The sequence below is a fragment of the Capra hircus genome, chromosome 1 (assembly GCF_001704415.2).
Source record: "Capra hircus breed San Clemente chromosome 1, ASM170441v1, whole genome shotgun sequence".
Taxonomy (NCBI): Eukaryota; Metazoa; Chordata; class Mammalia; order Artiodactyla; family Bovidae; genus Capra; species Capra hircus.
The window spans coordinates 85,182,452-85,206,370 of NC_030808.1; the positions used below are offsets into that span (position 1 = coordinate 85,182,452).

Consider the following 23,919-nt stretch of genomic DNA (forward strand, 5'->3'; position numbering starts at 1 on the left):
TGTTGAAGATTTTTGTGTCTACGTTCACCTGTGATACTGGCCTGTAATTTTCTTTCTTTGTGATATCTTTGGTTTTGATATCAGGTGATAGTAGCCTCATAAAACGAGTTTGGGAGCATTCCTTCCTCTGAACCTTTTTGGAATAGTTTCAGAATGATAGCTTTTAACTCTACTCTAAATGTTTGATAGAATTTGCCTGTTTAGCTATCTGGTCCTGGACTTTTGTTTGTGCAAGTTTAAAATTAAAGTTTCACTTTCAGTAATGGTAAGTGAAAGTGACTCTGACTCTTTTCGACCCTATGGACTGTAGCCTTCCAGGCTCCTCTGCCCATGGGATTCTCCAGGCGATCTTCCCAACCCAGGGATCGAACCCAGGTCTCCTGCAGTGCAAGCAGGTTCTTTACCATCTAAGCCACCAGGGAAACCCAAAACCGAGTTTTTTCATCTTGTCTATTTCTTTCTGGTTCAGTCTTGTGAAATTGTACCTTTCTAAGAATTTGTCCATTTCTGCCTGGTTTCCATTTTATTGGCATGTAGTTGCTTGTATACTCTCTTATGATCCTCTGTGGTATCTACTGTACCTTCTCCTTTTTTTTTTTTAATTTCTAATTGTATTGGTTTGAGCTGTCTCCCTTTTTTCCCTTGATGAGTCTGGCTAATTTTGTTCATCTCTTCAGAGAACCAGCTTTTATAATAGTTTCATTGATCTTTGCTATTGTTTTCCTTACCTTTATTTCATTTATTTCTGCTTTGATCTTTGTAATTTCTTCTAACTTTGGGTTTTGTTGTCCTTCCTTTTCTAGTTGTTTTTGGTGTAAGGTTAGGTTGTTTGTTTGAAATTTTTCTTGCTTCCTGAGGTAAGATTATAAACTTCCCTCATAGAACCTCTTTACTTCCTCCTATAGGTTTTGGATTGTTGTGTTTTCATTTGCCCCTAGGTATTCTTTTTATTCCCTTTTATTTCTTCAGTGATCAATTGGTTTTTTAGTGGCATACTGTTTAGCCTCCATGTGTTTATGTTTAAAAAGTTTTTTCTTGTAGTTGTTTTCTAATTCCATTTCATTGTGGTCAGAAAACTTGCTTGATAAAATTTCAATTTTATTAAATTGACTGAGTTTCACTTTGTAGCCAATCACTATGTGATTAGTCCTGGAGAATGTTCCATATGCACTTGAAAAGAATGAGTATTTTGCTGCTTTTGGATGGAATGCTCTATAAATATCAATCAATCCATCTAGCCTAATGCATCATTTAAGGCCTGTGTTTCCTTATTGATTTTCTGTCTGGATTATCTATCCATCTGGATTATTTGTCTGGTGAAAGTGGGGTGTGACAGTCCCCATCTGTTTGTTTGTTAGTTCTTCTAGCTACACACTGTTAAACATTTCTTGTATCTTCTTGGTCTGTGTCTCCATTGTTTTCCAAGATCTTGGATCATCTTTACTGTCATTACTCTGAATTCTTTTAGGGGTAGATTGCCTATCTCCATTTCACTTAGTTGTTCTTCTGGGGTTTTATCTTGTTCCTTTGTCAGGGACATAGTCCTTTGCCATCTCATTTCGTCTGTTTGTGATTATGGTTTCCATTCCACAGGTTGCAGGCTTGTATTCTTCTTGCTTCTGCTGTCTGACCCCTGGTGGATGAGGCTGGCCTAAGAGGACTGTGCAGGCTTCCTGATGGGAGGAACTGGTTCCTGCCCACTGGCATGTGGATCTGGGTCTTGTGTCTCTGGTGAGCAGGACCATGTCAAGGTGTGTGTTTAGCAGGAAGCTGTGGGTTTAGAAAGACTTCAGGTATCCTTTGTGCAGATGGGTGGGACTGTGTGTCTGCCCCGTTGGTTGGTTGGCCTGAGGCATCCCAGCACTGGAACCTACAGGCGGCTGGGTGGGGCCAGGTCTTGGTGAGAAAATAGTGAACTTCAGGAGAGCTCATGCCAAGGACTATTCTCCAGAACTATCGCCACCAATGTCTTTGTCCCTGCGTTGAGACACAGCTGCTCCTTGTCTCCGTAGGAGACCCTCTGACACAAGCAGATGATTCTGGTCCAGGCTCTTTATGAGGTCAGTGCTTTTCCCCATGGGTCCCAGTGCATATAATGTCTTGTGGAAATTCCAAGAGTACAATTTCTGTTTCCTGTGTAATTCTTGTAATCAAACCCCACTGGTCTTCAAAACCATGTGGTCTGGGGGCTCCTCTTCCTGATGCCAGACACTCAAACTGGAAAGCCTTACATGGTGCTCAGAACTTCCACTCCTATGAGAGAACCTCTCTGATATAATTATTTTCGCATTTGTGGGTCACCCATCTAGTGGGTATGGGATCTGATTTCAACACAGTTGCACCACTCCTATCTTCTCATGGCTACTTCTTTGGATGTAGGATATCTTTTTTGGTAGGTTCTAGCATTTTTTTTTTTAAATCTATGGTTATTCAGTTGTGATTTTGGTGTTTTCATGAACAGAGACAAGCTCATGTCATTTTTTTCCCCACTCTCTTTCTTGTCTCAACCCTCAGATTCCAATTTCTGATTAAGTGAGGTTGTACCTGGCACCAGCACCATTTTATACTTCCCAACTCCTCCCACTAGGAGAGGCTTCTTTACCTACCAACTGCATTTCACCTCCCTTACATCACCAGGGTTGGGCAGCCAGACAAATCCTGCTGAAAGAGTTGACTTCTACAGCTACCTTGCAAGAGTAGAGTTTTGAGATTTATCTGATCAAAGAGATTATCAGAAGATAGCAGCTTGAATGGATCTTGGATTTTGATGGATTCATAAACATGTCATAGTTCAATTCAGATATTTTAATTTGTACAACAAATAATTCTTTTACTTTAAAATTTCTGTAATATCAAAACATTAAACTGTTGCATGCTGTGAAAGGAAAAGCAAAGAGGCCAGGTTTACAGTGATTATCTTGGCTCTGTTAAGTTTATAGAAACGTAACATTTGAACTAGGGGAACACTTTTTTGTGGATACCCCCTATTCTTTCTCCAACTTGACCAGAAAAATACAATGAACTCTTGAGGTTGATTTGTTAGAGTTTCAGTCAGAAAGTCCATGATCTTAACCATTCAAGAAGTATTGTTTTCCCTGGCTACCTTCAGTGGAGCTGCCATATTAACTTTTCTTGAAGCAACATTAATTGCTCTCAGAACGCTTAAGTATCATTGACATTGATAAATCATTCTTAAAGAGACATGAACAGATAATCAACTGCTCATCATCATATTCAGGAAGGATAAACATTTTTACAATGCATTGGGTAACCTACTTATGTAATGCTGGATTGAATAAATATTTCTTGATGAGCCATAAATGGTATCCTATAAATTGAGTGACTAATGCATTGAAGAGGCAGCTTAATCATAGAAAAGCGTGGGACAAGGTACCCTGTAGAAAACATATTTATTTTTATTGCAAAACAGAAACAGAGCTATTCAGCTGTTAGAGTTTAGTCTATTTGTTTCACAACTATACATTAATATTAATAAAACTTCCATTTTCTCTTGTGTCAATGTGATAAAATTATTACTGACTACATCAGTGATATTTAGATAAAATTTCTTCGATATTATGTAATATACTTTGTTGTTGTTCATTTGCTAAGTCATGTCTGTCTCTTTGCAACCCCATGGACTGCAGCACATCAGGCTTTCCTGTCCTTTACCATCACCTGGAGTTTGCTCAAACCCATGTCTACTGAGTCTGTGATGCCATCCAACCATCTCATCCTCTGTTGCCTCCTTTTCCTCTGCCCTCAAGTCTTCCCCAGCATCAGTGTCTTCTCCAGTGAGTCATCTCTTTGCATCGAGTGGCTAAAATATTGGAGCTTCAGCTTTAGCATCAGTCCTTCCAATGAATATTTAAGGTTGCTATCTTTTAGGATTAACTGGTTTGATCTCCTTGCAGTCCAAGGGACTTTCAAGGGTCTTCTCCAGCATTACAATTCAAAAGCATCAATTCTTCAACACTCAGTCTTCTTTATGGTTCAACTCACACATCTATGTGCATGACTACTGGAAAAACCATAGCTTTGACTAGACAGATGTTTGTCAGCAAAGTGATGTCTCGACTTTATAATACACTGTCTAGGTTTGTCACAGCTTTCCTTCCAAGGAGTAAGCATCTTTTAATTTCATGTCTCCAGTCACCCTCTGCAGTAATTTTGGAGCCCAAGAAAATAAAATCTGTCAGTGTTTCCACTTTTTCCTCATCTATTTGCCATGAAGTGTTGGGACCGGATGCCATGATCTTAGTTTTCTGAATGTTGAGTTTTAAGCCAGTTTTTTCACTCTCCTCTTTCACTTTCATCAAGAGGCCCTTTAGTTCCTCTTCACTTTCTGCCATTAGAGTAGTGTCTCGCATATCTGAGGTTGTTGTTATTTCTCCCAGCAATCTTGATTCCAGTTTGTGACTCATCTAGCTCAATATTTCACATGATGTACTCTGCACATAAGTTAAATAATCAGGGAGACAAATACAGCCTTGACATACTCCTTTCCTAATTTTGAACCTGTTATTCCTTGTCCAGTTCTAACTATTGTTTCTTGACCTACATACACGTTTCTCAGGAGACAGAAAAGGTGGTCTGGTATTCCCATCTCTTTAAGAATTTTCCAGTTTGTTGTGATCCACAAAATCAAAGGCTTTAATGTAGTCAGTGAAGCAGTAGATGTTTTTCTGGAATCCCCTTGCTTTTTTTCTGACCCAATGGATGTTGGCAATTTGATCTCTGGTTCCTCTGCCTTTTCTAAATCCAACTTGTACATCCAGAAGTTCTCAGTTCACATACTGCTGAAGCCTAGCTGAAGGATTTTGAGGATTACCTTATTAACCAAGTGAAATGAGTGCAGTTGTGTGATAGTTTGAACATTCCTTGACATTGCCTTTCTTTGGAATTGGAATGAAAACTGACCTTTTCCAGTCCTGTGGCCACTGCTGCATTTTCAAAGTTTGCTGACATATTGCATGCAACACTTTAACAGCATCATCTTTAGGATTTTCAATAGCTCAGCTATACTTTGCTGTATAGAAAAATAGCTCTATAAATATAGAGACAATGGCAATATTAGTTGTTGATTGTCTCCCTATGAATTTTCTAGCTCATCAATCTAAATAAAGTCTGCTGTATTTACTCTGTATTATCTTCTTTTATAGGGCTTCCCAAATGGCTCAGCAGGTAATGAATCTGCAGTGCAGGAGACACACACGGGTTCAGTCCTTGAGTTAAGAAGATCCCCTGGAGAAGGAAATGGCAACCCACTCCATTATTCTTGCCTGGAAAATCCCATGGACAGAAGGAGCCTGGCGGGCTTTAGTCCATGGAGTCACAAAGAGTCAGACATGATTTAGCAACTAAGCACACACACCTTCTCTTACAGAGTATGGTTTCAACAAACCCTCCATTTTAAAAGAAAAACAGTTGGTAGTATTTTCTCTTAATTCTCCACTTTGTTTCAAAGGAAAAGAACATGATTTATCTTTTTTTGGGAAAAGTAGCCACTATGAAGAGTATCTTTTTTGTTGTTTGTATTTGAGAAACAGGGTTATATTAATGGGAAGATAGATACTACTGATTGGAATAAGAGAAGTGGCATGAGTTAGCACTCCCTTCTCATTTGCCCTTTCTTTATCTGCCTCTGAGCACCAGCTTTACCTTTATCCCTTCATGGACAATCTCACCAGCTTTACCTTTATCCTTTCATGGACAGTCTTTATCCTTTCATGGACAGTCTTTATCCTTTCATGGACAAAACATCTATAGAGACATCAGCAAATCTCAGCAATGGCATGACACTACGTGGTCCTTCATCCCTGAATGAAAATGCCACACATTGCCAGGATTGCAAACCTTCTCACAAATATGTGCTACTTGAAAGCCTTCCAATAAGTTTTACATTCCCAGTGGTATATAATCTACAGCAATTATTTGTGTATGCATTTTATGCTGTTATTGAATAATTATGATTCCATTTTCAAATTATGTTCTACAGACTCTCATTTTGAGAACTGTTAACAACAGTTTTAGCTAAATTTGTTTAGTACTTAGTATGTGATCTCTATGCATTTTATCATCCAGTGCTCACAAGTCTTTGAAGTAATATTAGTTATTATTTCCATTTTATGGATAACAGATGTGAGGATTAGATAAATGTCATCGGTAAGCAGTTGAGCTGGAATTTGAACTGGGCCCTTTGACTCCAGAGCTCAATAATACAGCATAGCTGTTAGATGAAAAAGGATTTTGGGGTCAGTGGGTTTGGAAATGCAGAATTAAACCAAATTTTGAAAATTTCTATCTTACAGAATTTCTCTGAGTATTTAATATGCCAGTGCAGATTGAATCTTTAAGAATACTAATTATATGGAATATAGTATGTGATATTCCTAACCTTACTAAACCCTACATATTGCTCAAGTGCTTAAGCCTGAAAACGCAGTTTTTAAGATATTAATATTATTCAGAGCTATTTAGAAATTTAGTATAATTCCTATAAAAATTCCAAGTTGGTTTTTTTTTTCAGAATGGAAAAGCCAATCCTTAAATTCATATGGAATTGTAAAGGAGCCATAATAGCTAGAGTAATCGCGAAGAACAAGAACAAAGTTGGAGAACTTCCATTTCTTTATTTTGAAAACTTAGTACAAAACTGCAGTAATAAAACAGTGTGATACTGACATTAGGATAGATATATAAGCATATAGAATAGGATTGACAGTCCAGAAGTAAACATCTGTGGTCAGTTGATTTTTGACAAGTGTGCTAGGTCCATTCAATGGAGAAAGAATAGTTTCCTCAAAGAAAATAATGGGCCAACTAGATTTCCCTATGCAAAACAATGAAGTTGGATTCCTACCTCATACTATATATAAAAATTAACGCAAAGTGGATCAATGACACACAACACATAAGCAACAAAAGAAAAAAATAAATTTGACTTCATTAAAATGGAAAAGTTTTTTGAATCAAAAGATATTATTTTAAAAAAACAGCCTACAGATTGGGAAACATTATTTACAGTCATTTATCTGGTAAGGGTTTAATATCCAGAATATATGAAGAACTCCTAAAATGCAATAACAAAAAGACAACCCAATTAAAAAATAGGCAAAGGAATTAAATAGGCATTTCTCTGAAGAATATATACAAATTATCAATAAGCTCATAAAGGAAGCTTAACATTATCAGCCAATAGGCAACTGCAAATAAAAACCGCAACAAGATACCATTTCACAACTACTAGGATGGATATAATAAATTAACAAAAACAAAATAACAAATACTGCTGAGAATGTGGAGAAATTTGAACTCTCATACATTGCTAGTGGGAATATATAGTGGCTGTGTAACCTAGTTTGGAGGCTCCTTTAAAAGCTAAAAATAGAATAACTACATGACCCAGCAATTAAACTCCTAGATATCTAGGTATATACCCCCAAATAATTGAAAACAGGAATTCAAACAGATACTTGTACACACTGTAGAATTATTCACATTAGCCAGAAAGTTGAAACAACCCAAGCACCATCAAATAAAAAAAATGTGGTATATAAGTACAATATTATTCAGCCATAAAAAGATTGAAATTCTGATACATGCTACAACAATGATGAACCTTGAGAACAAGTGAAATATACCAGACATAAAAGGACAAATACCATATGATTCCACCTACATGAAATATCTAGAACAGACCAATTAATAGAGACAAAAAGTAGAACAGAAGTTATCAGTGGCTGGGTGGAGGAAGAATGGGGAGTTACTGCTTAAAATGAGTACAGAGTTTCTATTTCGGTGATGAAAAAGTTTTGTAAATTCATACTGGTGATGGCCACACAACTTTGTGAATGTAATTAATACCAATGCATTGTACATTAAAAAAAATTTAATGTTACATAGATTTTACCACAATAAAAATGTAACCCCAGATTTGGGCAGTATTATTTAGGGAAGCTAAAGGAGCAAGTAAATATCAGAATTAAGTGTATTTTGGAATTCTCTAATGGAAAAATCAGAATAAATCAGTCCAAAAAAATCCATTAGTACATACCATTCAGATGTGAAACACTAGTTTGGGGTTCCTGCTTTTTTCTTTTTCCTCAGTCTGAGCATATCTACATTCTTCATGCTGTGCTTGGTTGCTCAGTCATGTCCGGCTCTTTGGGACTCCATGGGCTGTAGCCTGACAGGCTCCTCGGTTCATGGGGATTCTTTAGGCAAGATTACTGGAGTGGGTTGCCATGCCTTCCTCCATGAGATCTTCCCAACCCAGGGATCGAACCCAGGTCTCCTGCTTTGAAGGTGATTCTTTACCATCAGAGCCGCCATGGAAACCCAACAGCAGTGCTCTTGCATTGGCTGGGAATCGAACCCAGGCCTCCTGCACAGCAGGTGAGAATTCTAGCACTGAACCACCAATGCTTACACCTACATTCTTTAGGTTGTTAAGTAATCTGGACATCAGCTGCAAAGACATAGGAGGCACTCTGGCCAGTTGTGCTTGACAATCCATTACTTCATTAGTAGGATTTATTGGACAGGTCCCATTGATTTTTTTGATTGCAAAATTTAACAGAAAACTGAGAAACTTTTGGATAGATTTCCCACAAGAATTCTCTGTTCCTCAGAACAGACTGTGATATAGGAGACCTGGTTATCTGGAATCTGGGAGTTGGAATAAAGAGCCTTTGGGGCCAACAAAACAGGCTCCAGGTGATGGTAGTATGTGAGCTCTGTACAAGAGAGCTGGAGCAATGGAATCAAGAGTCAGTTACTGGGTATCTGAGCAGCTGGTCACTTGCTGGGGAGGTAGGTGATAAGAGGAGAGCTAATGTTGATCCTGAGTCAATCTTTTGTTATTTGTCTGAAATCCTTCTTAAGTGAAATGGATTTACGAGTAATAAGTAATTCATACTTCCTGCTTGGAGGTGAATATACATATGGCTGAAACTACCGGTAGGGGCAAGGAGACAGCCTGGGTTAAAGGAAAATGGTTCAGGAAGAACTGTAAGTGCTCTAATGTATGTGAAAACATACTGTCAGTGATGAAGTGCTAATCAAGCGTTAGTTATCTGGTTACTCATGGATGCAGAATTTAAGAGCTATTCCTTAGCAGAAGGATCTGGTCATCTTTGGAGTCCTGATAGTAAAACAAAGATGAAAATAGCCTCATCTATTAATATATTACTGCAACCTACTGAAAATTAGGGTCTTAAGTGAAAGAAATGAGGGTTTAAATGGTCATGTTTTTAATCTAGGGGGAAAAATGACAAATTTTTCCTAAGTTAAATAACAAATTTTAAATTTCAAAATATGATTTTTAGAAGTAGTCTTAGGAAAAAACCTCCCTACAAAATAAAGATGTTCTGTATAGCATAACCTGGGTTTCCCTGGTGGCTTAGATGGTAAAGAATCTGCCTGCCATGCTGAAGACCCAGGTTTGATCCCTGGGTTGGGAAGATATCCTGGAGAAGGTAATGGCAACCCCCTTCAGTATTCTTGCCAGGTGAATCCCATGGACAGAAGAACCTGGTGGGCTACAGTCCCTGGTGTTGCAAAGAGTCAGACACAACTGGACGACTAATACACACACACACACATAGCATAACCCAAACTAGATTTGGAGTTGTCCTAGTAAAGATATTTATTTGGAGCAACTGTTCCTTGCCTTGGTAGCCAAGAGCTAATATTGGGAGTTTACCATATGCTAGGAACTGTTCCAGCTACTTTAAATGTGTCCAGTTATTTAACACTCGTAACTTTCTCTTAGCTAGTTACTACTCTCATGCCCATCCTAGAAATAAAGAAAAAGGAGAGCTCAAATAACTTGCCCAAGAGCCTGCAGCAAGTCAGAGTTTGAATGCCAGCAGTCTGACTCCAAAGTCCATACTCCTAACCATTATCCCCCCTTTCCCAATTGCTTTTTACAACTCCTAACTGCATTATCCCCTTTTTCACAAATGAAAAGAAAGGCCTCTGTTGATGGAGAGGAGTGGTGCCAAATCAGTACTTCCAAAGAATGATCCAAAAGACATTTGTCCCTCAGTATGTACTAAGTCACTTCAGTCATGTCCAGCCCTTTGTGAGCCTAGGACTGTAGCCCACCAGGCTTCTTTAGCCATGGGATTCTCCAGGCAAGAACACTGGAATGGAGTTGCCATTCCCTTCTGCAGGGGATCTTCCCAACCCAGGGATCGAACCCGTTATCTCTTACATTCCTGCATTGGCAGGTGGGTTCTTTACCACTAGCGTCACTGTATGCTTCATGGCAAAATAAAAGGGTCCACTGGTGAAACACTGAATATTGTATATCCCTCTTCCCATCTCAGATACATAGTAAGTATTAGTATTAAAGGTTTTGGTAAGTTTTATTGTAAATCTTTTCATGATTTGTTTCACCCAGCACAAAATCTTCATTTATAGAATATCTATTCCTGTATCTCAGAAGAGGCACTGTGTACACTACACCTGAGAAATTTGCATTAAAATGCTTTAATAATTGGCCATATTACAAAATAGCTGTCACTAACTGTTTTTGACAACTCTATGTCATTAGTTGTGGAGAAGGTGATGGCATTAGTTAGCAAGGCAAACCCACTATTTGGATTTAGTGAAATGGACCTATAAGTAAAAGATCAAGGAAATGTTTTCCATATTCAACTATTCTTTTTTCCAGGTTATAGAGATCTTTTTTCCTACGATTTTTGCTTTTGCTGTATTCTTCTAGTCCTATGCTGGTCTAAATTGGCTTAAGTTACTATCTTATTTGAGAATTTCTTTTACTATCTATAGATTATTTTTAGACTCTAATGGAATCTCTCCAAATTTACTTAAAGATTCAAGTCTTGTTATCATTTGATTTTCATGAAAGTTTGTTCTTAATACAGGAAATATGAGCAATGACTTGTCTTTAAATACGTTTGATGTCTGTATTGCTGACATGGTGTCTTAATGAGAGGTGAGAGGTGGTTAGAGTCTCCCTTTTTGGCTAAAAGAGGCATGTCTGAATTGGCCGATCAATTGAAAATGGATTTCTGCAAATGGCAAGAAACATAAGCACTATGAAACATTTCATCCTTCTGTCCTGTCCCTACCCCCACCTGTACCCACTATCCCCTAATATTACTCTGACCAATTTGTCAGGATCTGGTCTTTTAAAACCACTTTATTCTGCATTTACAGTCTTTACATTGCTTTCTATATGATTTAAATTACTATTAGGTAGCACATGATAGTTTCCATTTTATTATATGATAGTACTCTCTCTCCATTAATGTTCTGATAGCTTAGAATAGTTCTCTATTTTTGAGCCTGACCATTTCTCATAATTTAGTTACTAGCTCTTGTTTCTTTCTATATCCTTTGGCCATTCACATATATTTTTGCATGTTCATTTATAAAATCTTATTTTTTTAAATCCATTGAAGACAGACTGTGTTTGTATCTTGGTCCCACAACTCACTGTGTGTCTTTGGCAATTTATTTAAACTTGTATAAAGCATCTCTGGCTTCCCTTCTGTGAAGTGAGATTAATGTCATATACCTTCCATATGTAAAGTGTCTGGCAATGGCAGATTATAACATATGGGTTCACCATCCATTTCATTTTCCTTGGCATGAAGCTAAACTTTATTTCTCAGCTCCCCAAGACCTAGGGAAAAGTAGTATGATTAAATCTCACCAATGGGATTTAAAGGGAAGTGTTATATCATTTACAGGTTGAGGCAGGAAGGAGTCCTCTCTATTCCACCATCACTGCTAGAGAGACTCGGAGATTGCAGAGTTCCAGAATGGAAGGAAAGTGTTTTCTTAGAGGAGAACTGCAAAGAAGAGGAAAACTGCAAAGAAGAGCCACCTGACCCATATCAGATTCTCCTGATATCTAGCAGATATTTTTAAGAACTTGGATTTGGGGGTTTACTGATTGTAGCAGCTACAGTTATTTACCTTTCCTTATGCTTACTCCTTGGAAGAAAAGTTATGACCAACCTAGATAGCATATTCAAAAGCAGAGACATTACTTTGCCGACTAAGGTCCATCTAGTCAAGGCTATGGTTTTTCCAGTAGTCATGTATGGATGTGAGAGTTGGACTGTGAAGAAGGCTGAGCGCCGAAGACTTGATGCTTTTGAACTGTGGTGTTGGCGAAGACTCTTGAGAGTCCCTTGGACTGCAAGGAGATCCAACCAGTCCATTCTGAAGGAGATCAACCCTGGGATATCTTTGGAAGGAATGATGCTAAAGCTGAAACTCCAGTACTTTGGCCACCTCATGCGAAGAGTTGACTCATTGGAAAAGACTGTGATGCTGGGAGGGATTGGGGGCAGGAGGAGAAGGGGACGACAGGGGATGAGATGGCTGGATGGCATCACTTACTTGATGGACATGAATCTGAGTAAACTCCGGGAGTTGGTGATGGACAGGGAGGCCTGGTGTACTGCGATTCATGGGGTCGCAAAGAGTCGGACACGACTGAGCGACTGAACTGAACTGATGTATGCAGGTGGGAAACAAGGAATAGAAGCTATGACCATTATTATTGTTGTTTACCATCAAAAGGAATGGCTAGTGGTAGACTTAGACTTCAGTGGTACTTAATATTCATTGGCCAGATAGATTGAAACAATTTCCTTCTGACTCTGAAAACTTCTCTCTAACCTTACTTTAAAAAAATGTATATTCTCAGGAGGCTGTTTTCACAAGAAGTTTGAAGAAGTGTAGTAAGTATTTTATATTTATTTATTTAAGGTCTCCACTTAACTTGAACTTCTTAATGCCACTATTTCTTATTTATCTGAATGAATGATTGATTTCACAAAAAGGAAATTAATACAATATGTTGATGGAAGGTATTGATTAGTAAAGTTTGGTCTTTAGTTGGAAATCTTTGGACATAATTTTGTGTATTTGTAGGCTAAGAAAAAGCAAAAGAGTTCCAGAAAAACAGCTACTTATGCTTAACTGACTAACTATGCCAAAGCCTTTGACTATGTCTATCACAGCAAACTGTGGAACATTCTTTAAGAGATGGGAATACAAGACTACCTGACCTGCCTCTTAAGAATCTGTATGCAGGTCAAGAAGCAACAGTTAGAACTGGACATGGAACAATAGACTGGTTCCAAATTAGGAAAGGAGTACATCAAGAGTGTATATTGTTACCCCGCTTATTTAACTTCTATGCAGAGTACATCATGAGAAATGCTGGGCTGGATAAAGCACAAGCTGGAATCAAGATTGCAGGGAGACATATCAATAACCTCAGCTATGCCGAAGACACCACCCTTATGACAGAAAGCGAAGAACTAAAGAGCCTCTTGATAAAAGTGAAAGAGGAGGGTGAAAAAGTTGGCTTAAAACTGAACATCTGGAAAACTAAGATCATGGCATCTGGTCCCATCACTTCATGGCAAATAGATGGGGAAACAGTGACAGACTATTTTTTTTGCTCCCAAATCACTGAAGATGGTGACTGCAGACATGAAATTAAGATGCTTACTCCTTGAAAGAAAAGTTATGACCAATCTAGACAGCTTATTAAAAAGCAGAGACATTACTTTGTCAACAAAGGTCCATCTAGTCAAAGCTATGGTCTTTCCAGTAGTCATGTATGGATGTGAGAGTTGGACTCTAAAGAAAGCTGAGCACTGAAGAATTAATGCTTTTGAACTGTGGTGTTGGAGAAGACTCTTGAGAGCCCCTTGAACAGCAAGGAGATCCAACCAGTCTGTCCTAAAGGAAATCAGTCCTGAATATTCATTGGAAGGACTGATGCTGAAGCTCCAATCCTTTGGCCACCTGATGCAAAGAACTGACTCATTTGAAAAGACCCTGATGCTGGTAAAGGTTGAAGGTGGGAGGAGAAGGGAACTACAGAGGATGAGATGGTTGGATGGCATCATTGACTCAATGGACATGAGTTTGAGTAAACTCCTGAAGTTGGTGATGGACAGGGAGGCCTGTCATGCTGCAGTCCATGGGGTTGCAAAGAGTCAGACACGACTGAGCGACTGAACTGACTGATAGGCTAAGAAAGTTAAATGAAGGGACATTTTCACAATGATTAGCTATAAAATGTCTAAAGTAACACTAAGTAGAACAACTTAACCTCATTAACACCCTCCACCCCTCACATAGTCCATGTATATATTTCTGGGAATGAGAAACAATTCGTGTTCTGATATGGACTGTTTTATTACTCTTTTTAAAAGTTTTATTCTAGGAATCCTTTCAGTGTCCAGCATTTTGGGAATCTGACACTACCCAGCTGAGGTGAATGGAAGAGGGCAGAGGAAAGTGCTAGAAAGGCTCATCTTGGTTGAATTAACTGATTTTTTCACAGTGAGCTCTGGGGGATTCTCCTACTTTTCCTTTCAACCTCCCGTCCCTTGCTTTTTCATCTGTTCTTCCTGTTCCTCTTCCCCAGATTTTTCACAAAGGAAAAACAGTTAAAGGGTCCTGCTGTATAATTAGATGTCAAAAAACTGAAATCTTTATTGTTCCTTTCCCTGGATTTCTTCAAGGGTAGCCATGACTAATTAACTATGAACTTGGGAGTGAGGAGGACATCTATCAGAAATGAGGTATATATGGCTTTCATGCAAACACAAAAAGGCACATCAACTGTAATTTTAAACACTAAACACAGCTAACAAGCACAGCTAGTAAATGGATAATTGTATTTTCATATTAATATCTCATTCAGCCCTCATTGCAGCATTCTCCATGAAATGCTTAAAAAATAATTATTCTTTTATTAAAGAAAATACAAGGTCAGAGCTGTTATAAAATTGTAAGAGCCAATAGAGCCAGTGTGTGCTGCTAAAACCTGTCCCCTGACTCTACCTGCTAATATTCACATGGACCCAAAATAATGGAGAACCTACTGTGGCCAAGTGCCACTTCAACTGCCGTGTGACCTTTGCCAAGTCACTGAATCCTTCTGTGCGTTACTTCCCTCATCTTTAAAGTGGGGATAATAATACTAACTTTATGGGGTTGCAAGAGATTAAATGAGTTATCCTAAATAGATGCCTGAGAACAGTGTCTGGCACGTAGCATGTGTTCAGTAATCATAAGCTACTATAATATAATGTGGCAATTAGTAGTAGTATTCCTAATTAGTAAGTGGAAGAATTTAGTTTCTACAGCTGTCTCAGATTTCTTCACTATTCCTCGAAAGTGACCTAGGTGTCATATGGCATCACAAGAACACATAACTGAATAAAATTAGTATTATATAAATATAATTAATTTAGTACTAAAATGCTAAGCAGCTACTTTAAAATTATGAGCATACACTAAAATACATGGTATTTTCCCTCACTTTTAAAAAACTAATACACTGTAATAAAATTCACCCTCAAGTGTATAGTTCTGAGTTCTACCAAATAGATAGAGTTGTATAACTACTGTATAGGACAGTTCTTAGAGTTTGTTTACATGAATATTTAGAAAGAATTTTTCTAACATTAGAAGCCAATGTAAGTACATCTCCTTGATTAAGGGACTTCAAATACACTTGAAACTTGGGTAATAATTCTCTTTCATTTACTAATTGACTCAAGTATGTACTGAGTTTTTTCTACATGTATAGCATTGTTATCATTTATAAAGAGAGGAAGAAGTATCCCCAAGTTTACTGCCTTCAAAAGAACAAATGTAATACTTTTGTTTTATACTTCTACCTAATAGATCAGGAGAGGGAAATAATAGGCCTTTTTGTAAATTTAAAAAGAGTTCATGACAAGAAGGATGACAAAGTGTCACTTCTTCTCTTAATTAGCATATATTAAAACAATTACATCCTCTCTCCCTATAATACCTACAACTCAGTTGACTTTCTCAAATATTTGAGCACGTCACTGGGTAGATACAGTCCTTGTCCTCAAGCAGTTTGTAGCATTGTAGAACAGGTAATTGTAATACACGGCAGAAAATGATCAAAGATAGCAAATGAAATATATTTAGAAAGAGTTAAGGGAATGTTGAGATGGGAGAGTCAATAAAGACTTTATCAAAGGCATAGCTTTCAAACAGTCTTGAAAAGGTGAAAAAGCTAGTGGTGGAGGGAGGAGAAATTTAGTACACTATAAAGCTGCTGCACTGTCCAATACAGTAGTCACTAGCTATATGTGGCTATTTAAATTCCAATGAAAATTAAATAATTTAAAATTTTAATTCTTCCTCAGTCCAGCTAATTACATTTTAATGTTTAATAGCCACATGTGGCTAGTGGCTACCATACTGAACAGGATAGAGTACAACATATCCATCATAATGGAAAGTTCTATTGGATAGTGTTTCTATAGTAGGAACAGCAATGAAAGAGCAGGAAGTGGGAATAATGAGTCACCCAAATCTCTGTTCAAGTCCTTGGACAAAATACCAGAAATAATGGTATATCCATGTATTTCCTCCCCAAATATAGATTGGAAATATGTGCCTATGTAAAGCTCAATGACTTAGTTGTTTTATTGGCTGCTCTGGTTCAATTGTCATGCTGAGTTCATACTATAAATCAATAATGAAGACATAAAACCTAACAGGCCTATCTAATTGCTCCATCTATCTGAGTATGCAGATCACAGTGGCTGAAAGCCAGGCTCGGGGCCCAGCCAAGTGTGTTGCCGCTGTTTCTTCTGGCAGGGACCTGTTAGCTGAGTGGGTCCAAGCTGAATGGCTTAGGCCTGGCACAGTTGCAGTTCCCTAAGAACATGCTCACTATTGTCATTTGCTTCTTTAGAAATAGTGCTAGTATCCAATGGCAAAATCTAAAGGCAGGTAGAAGTTTGAGGAAACTATAACTCAGAGAAACAAGTCCTGCTATATGCGTATGGATGAATTGAGCCATGTGTGACCTTAGTCACTGATAAATTTGTGAAGGTAAAGACTTCATCCTTTTGGTAGGAATTGCTGTCCACACTGTCAGAAGGGTGGTTCAGCCAAACAACTGGGTGGTGTTTTTACAGAGCCAGCCAGGTCATCATTTGTCTGGGATTCAAATGGACAGAGGTATGTGGGACAGAAATACCATGCATCAAAGTTTTCTAAATCTGAGTCTAAATGTGTCTTCATTAGTTTAAAAAAAAAAAAACCTAGAAAATCAATCACGTGGAGAAATTAAAGGCAGCCCCGAATATACTGAATCCATACTTTTTTGGTTATTTGATGCCTCTTGGTTTTAGATCCAATAAGTGCTTACAACATGACTTTGATTCCTTTAAATATTGTTCAACAATAATTGACTTTAATTTGCATATTTTGGGGAGGGTTGGAATCTTTTAGACACCATCATTAGGCATTTTATTTATACAAGCTCATTGGACAACAGATCATTGTCTTCTCTTAAAAGGGCTTAAGACTACCAGAAAAAGGCAGGGGGAAAAACATACTAATTTTAAATAACTGTGCGTGCTTAGTAGCATCTGACTCTGCGACCCCATGGACTGCAGCCCCCCAGCTTCCTCTGTCCATGGGATTTCCCAGGTGGGAATACTAGAGTAGGCTACCATTTCCTACTCCAGATGATCTTCCTAATTCAGGGGTCAAACCCATGTCTCTTGCATCTCCTACGTTGGCAAGCAGATTCCTTACCACTGCATCAACTGGGAAGCCCACTTACTTTTCAAAAGTAAGATATACTGTATGCATATAACACATCCTATATGCATTTACTTTTTTTTTAGAAGTAGTGTATAGAACCATATTCTTCCCACCCAAATACTGACATTTAGAGGAGTCATCTAAATGTCTTTATAGTTCTATAATCATATGTGTGAAGAAAGCAATTGCTATGCCATGAAAAGTATTTTTATAACCCTATTTACATATAAACACCTATTTTCAATGTACTGTTAACTAACAGTGTCAAGGGCAAATAGAAAAGTTAAGTCTGCATACCGAGAAAACCTAAATAAATATTTTTCAGTTTGTTAGATTCTCTTGAAGATGCTTATGATGATACATGGATTTCAATTATTTGATGCTTGTTAACTTCATATTTATTTGAGACTATTCCTACAATGAACTCAGCATTTTCAAAGAACTGAAGGAAAGACCTTTTTTTCCCTCCTTTCTGAACAGTCAAGTGAAGGAAAAAGTGATTAACTTCAATTTTCTTTGCTTTTTGAAGGCCTCTAAAAGTTTCATAGGTAGGGAAATCATACTGATGACTCAACTATCCATATTGTTATTTTGCTTGTTTATGCTACCTGTGTGGAAAATACTAAGTCTAATTTATCCCCCTGCAAAATAAAAATCTACATTTATTGGGGAGCCTACCAGCTATAGGAACTCATTTAGTTCAGGATAGTCCAGCTGCTGAAATACTGTTGATGACATTTACCTTCAACTGGATTGCAGGAACAGTGCACATGTCATTTGGTTCCCAGTTTCATAGTTTTGGCATCTGTACATTATTTAGACAAGCTTAGGCTGCTTTGCTTGGCTATGATAGACATTTTAGAATATCTCTGACTCATGAATATAAATAGTTGTGCAAAAACAAATTTTATAAAACCAGAGCTGGTAACAAAAAAATCACCTAGATATCAACAACTCTGAAAGAATCTAGTGTCACATTCCTTAGAATGTCAGATTAAACTAACATGTGCCAGTCAATATTGCTACACTGCGACCCTTGATGCCTCCTAAGCAAAACTATTAAGTCCAACATTCTTTCCTGTAAGCACTTATCTGTAAGGATGGCTAACATGTCCTCTGAAGCAGATATTGAAACTGATTGGACAATAGGTAGATACCAGACAGAGGCCTGGGGGCCGACCTCTAGAAATAGGGGGAGAAAATCTTAATCTGCAACACAATGCCGTTCTCTTGAAACCCTATCATTTTCACTTCCCATGTGTCTGCTGCCTGACTGTGAATGGATTTGAAAAGGAATGGTTAGTGCTGAAAATTGGATCAGAGCTAACATTCTCTCATTTTTATCAGCAGCTGCCAAAGGTCATCTGACATAATAGCTGATGAATTCAAGCCCAGTGGATTTCATTTGCAATTTTCAATTTACTGAGGCCTCCAAACCCCACGGTGATAAAAGCTTCCCCTATCGTGGCCTGTCACAAACATCAAGAAACTGCACAAACCCACAAGAAAGAAAAAAGAGAAAGCTGTGCATCCTTGCAGGTACAGATAAGGAGAACAGGAAGGAATGGTATCATGCAGGAAGGTATGTAGCAGCTTGTGTGGCTAGTTCTCTAAATGCCAATTGAAAGGAAAAGGCTATGAAGAACAATCAAATAACTTCCACAGAATAACATCATGTTTCTTTGGGGCTTGTGTGTGAAAATTGCCTTCTAATCTCTTACTTGACATGTCCTCAAACAAAAATGTGAGTGTAAATATGTGGATAAATAAATGAATAAATAATCCTTGCTTATTTAGTCCCTGAAAAGAAAGTATGCTCTGTATGTTGTATTTACCATAGTTTTGATTTACAAAATGCAGGCTTGTAAAGGCTCTTTTATCATGGAAGTATCTGTCGGTCAGCACTAAGAAATCATTTGTTTTGTTACAGAGAAATGGTAGATCCTTTGACTGATTTGCAAAGGCAGTCAAAGGACTGGCTAGCAACTACTTGTAAGTGGATCTAGACAGTGTATATCAGTGTATTAGCAAGAAGAAAGCCACTTGCCCCCCTTGTCAAGCTATTTACAGTGAACTTAGGCAAGATCAGGGACTGAATCCTGCTGCCAGCATGTTCCTTGGAGAATAGCAAGTTTAAAAGCCAAGCAGTCCACCTTCATCCTATGCTACTCAACTCATACCACAGCCAATGAAAAGAGAGCAGAGAGATGGACCGCTCTTTGAGAGGTAACTGCTGGGAGAATTTAATTTCAGACGTGGATGTCTGGATCCCATTGCTACCAAATAGATTCAGAAAGCCTTATGAAATTGGTCTAATGAGGCAAGAGGACTTGGCGGTGGGCATCTACCAAACCTGCCTAATGACAGCAATTCTCATGACAGTTGACAAGAAAACCCAAGCATGACATCAACAGGACTGGGATATTTACTTCATTTGTGTGTTGATAACTGTGAGACAATCAGAGTTTGGACAGGAAGGGAGATAATTCCTGGTTGAACTGATATGACTGAGAAAGATTGCCTCTTACAGAATCATTATTTAAATTGTCACAGTAAAAAATAAGAACATGGGTTATTCATCATAACTGAATCCTTAGTTCCTTGAAATTTAGCTATTAGGATTTTCTATTAGCAAAAGTTTAATCACCTTTTAATTCTTGAAACTCTCAAAATAGAAAATATGGTTTCCTCAGCAGTTGAAGATGGAAAGAATTAACATTTTGAAATAAGGGATGTAAAATTTTATTCTTAAGCTGCAGAAAATATGGAAAGTAACCATATTTTAGTATTTTTTTGGTCAGGATGCTACTTTTCAAAGGTTACTTACCCCTTGCCACCCCCCCTTTTTTCAGTTTTTATAGGTTCAAAGAGAACTGTCTATAATTTGCAGTTTCTATTATTTCTCTATGATTGTTAGCATAATACAGAGATCCTGGTGATGACAAAAGATTACCTAATAGGGTCTTATTGATAATTTAATCAGTCCTTAAAAAAATGCATATAACAAACGTGGTGAGGGTTTTTCATTATCTCTGTTCTTCCATGGCAGTGATAGAGGCAAGCTGTACCACTTGGTCTGTAGTTACACAGCAGAAAGGTTAATCTCTTTTATGTTTCTTCTATTAGAAAAACAGCTCTTGAATCTTCAGGGCAGAGTCCTAAATTGTTCTTGTAGACTGGTTCAGAGAGACTGTTCCTTCTCGTGCCCTGTGGCTAATTACATTCAGTCAGGTCAGAGCATTCACTATAGATTGAATGATACAACAGGGTGTTTCCCATTTCATTAATTGATTGTTTCATTCCTTCACCTAGCATTTATTTAGCATCTATTACTTGCTGTATACTATGTTGAAAATTATGAATAAGAATTTTCCTACTTTCAAACAGTTTACAGAAGAGTGGAAGAAAACAATGTAAATCTGTTTTCTCTGCCCCTACCTCCCTCATCCCCACTCCACTGAGTTTATGTCATATAGCTATAAATTAAAATAATGAAAAGTTTATCCTGAGAATTTGGGCAATGTAATGATACTGTTGACATCTGGACAACATTTTATTTCAGGTGAAAGCTGTGTTCCACCTTTTTTTTTTTTTGGTTTTGTTTTTTTTTTGGTAATATACGTATCACCATAACATTTTCCCAAGTCAATATACAGTCTATACTTATTTACTAAATACTTTTCTTTGACTGAACTCAGCTTTTTAAAATTAAATTCAATTAGGAAGAAGTCATTGCTTAAACTGTCACAAACAGCCTATATCATGAATAAAATATAATAACATATAAATGTAAAACTACTAATGTATTAGTCTGTGTACCACCTACATAATTTCAGATTTCACATGTGTTATGAATGCTACACTTTAGAAAGTACTGGTTTGGTGTGTGGTGCTGATCAAGACTAGCATTGTAGATTTGACCTCCATGAGAAAAGAAGCTCCATGAAAACAGGTATTTTGATTTGTTTCTTGCTGACTAGCAGTTCCTAGAACAATGACTAGTACATATTAAATAATAAAAATATTTGCTAAATAAATGAACAAGGGTCAGTAAATGAACTTCTGAAAGATCAGCCTGTATTTCCCATGTAGTCATAATCATCATACTTTATCATGATTACTTGACTAGTATCTCTCTTAATCACTAGACTGGTAGAAAACTGTCTTTTTTGTTCATCTCTATTATAATCTCAGTGCCTTGAAAAATGTATGGCACATAGTAGGTACTCAAAAACTCATTGAATAAAGGGATAATGCCATTCCAAGGTCATAAAACTTTTTCTGTTATCTCACTGATCATTTTTATAGAGGAGCTGATTTGGCCAAAATTAGCTTAAAGCTGTTTAATGCCTAGCATGTTAAAAAAGCAAACCTTTGTTGAGTAAGTGAATGAGGAAATAAACATTTTTGTGATACCAGAGTCAACTGCTTATAGGAAAGAACTTTAAAGGAGAATAATCCTTTCTCAATGCTTAAATGTAGTGCCAATTTTCAAATGTTGAATAAGTCATCCCTGGCAAGCCTTTCTTACTATTTACAAATTAAGATTATCCTGAAATTTATGTGTTTATAGAAAAACTGACAAATAGTGAGGTCTGCAAATTACATAAAATGGTTCCAGCAAGTGACCTGATGGTATATTTTCATTTAGATTGCTTTTATGCATTCCTTGATTCACTTAAGAATCAAACACTTTGACTAGACAAGTAGTATTTACAAAATCTGAGTTTGTGCTTTTCAATAATGAGAACATCCATAAGAAGAAATAGTGAAGAATTAGCTGCATTTCTCTGGTCCCACCCCCAAAGAGTACTGTCAATCACTGCCCCAAACATAAGCTTTTGTAGGTTTTGAATGCTTTGAACTGGAAAACGACTATTTTAGTGGATAATTAAAGGGTGTTACAACTGATTGAGCTTGTGTAGAATCAGGAAAATTGGTGGGATTGGAATGGACATATAGGTCACACCACTTTTCCTTTATAATGTTTTCTACTATAACTGATGCTAGAGTTGAAAATGAAGCCTTGAACTAAGGTATCACAAATGGTTTGATAAGGTATGGCTGTAAAATCAAATACTGGGAGAACTGTGTTTATCATTGAGAAATCATACTCAACTTAAACAAAGGGATGATTTCTTTCATAGCATGATTTTGTCTCTTAAATTTACAGCTTGAATTATGTATGTTATAACCACAGTTTATTTTAGCAGATCAGCACTTGTCTGTGCTGCATAGAAAAGGGTTCAGTAAGATATCAATGAGTATCACACAGAAGAAAAATCTGGGGCCAAGAAAGTTTGGGTTAAATGGATTAAAAAAAATGTTCCCCTGTCCTTCAGAATATGCCAATATATATTATAACCAGTAAAGAGTCATCTTATTTAATTAGTAAGTTGTTTTTTTTTTCTCTCACGGAATGTCTATTAGAATCATCCAGAGCACAGTTTGGACTGATGCTGAAGCTCCAGTACTTTGGCCACCTGATGAGAAGAGCTGACTCACTGGAAGAGACCCTGATGCTGTGAAAAATTGAGGGCAGGAGGTAAAGGGGGTGACAGAGGATGAGATAGTTGGATGGCATCACAGACTCAATGGACATGAGTTTAAGCAAACTCTGGGAGATAGTCAAGGACAAGGAAGCCTGATGTGCTGCAGCCCATGGGGTCACAAAGAGTTGGACATGACTGAGCGACTGAACAACAACAACAAAGAGCACAGGTTGGGAAAGTCTCAAATTTCAATCATCTCTATGGAACGGCCTTCTTGAAACAGTAATGCTCATGACTACTTACGAAATATCTTCTGTGACAGACAGATAATAGACACTCCACCCATCCTGTCTTATAAAAAATATCTTACTATAAAATGGCAAACATATAGAAAACCAAGAATATTATAAAACCATGGGTACACTATTTAGTCATTACCATTCCATTTTCCATTTGATAAGATCTTTTAAGATGTAATAAAATATTACTGAAATAATTAAATTCTCCTGTGTGTCTCTTTCCAATCCTATTCTCTCCTTACTTTTCCCAAAAGTATGTGCATGCTAAATCACTTCAATCATGTCTGCCTCTTTGCAATCCAACCCTATGGACTGTAGCCCACCAGGCTCCTCTGTACAAGGAGTTCTCCAGGCAAGAATGATGGAGTGGATTACCATCCCCTCCTCCGGGAGATCTTCCTGACCCAGGGAATGAACCAACATCTTGTGTCTCCGACATTGGCAGGCACATTCTTTACCACTAGTGCTACCTGGGAAGCCCCGGGTTAACATTGATTTCTGGTAAAAAGACAGGCTTG

At 37.5% G+C, this 23,919-nt stretch overlaps 1 non-coding gene across 1 annotated transcript; it reads right to left on the reverse strand.

Moving 5' to 3' along the window:
• Window positions 8,357-8,427, reverse strand: TRNAS-GCU. Its single transcript has one exon. It is a non-coding gene; the product is annotated as a tRNA-Ser (tRNA).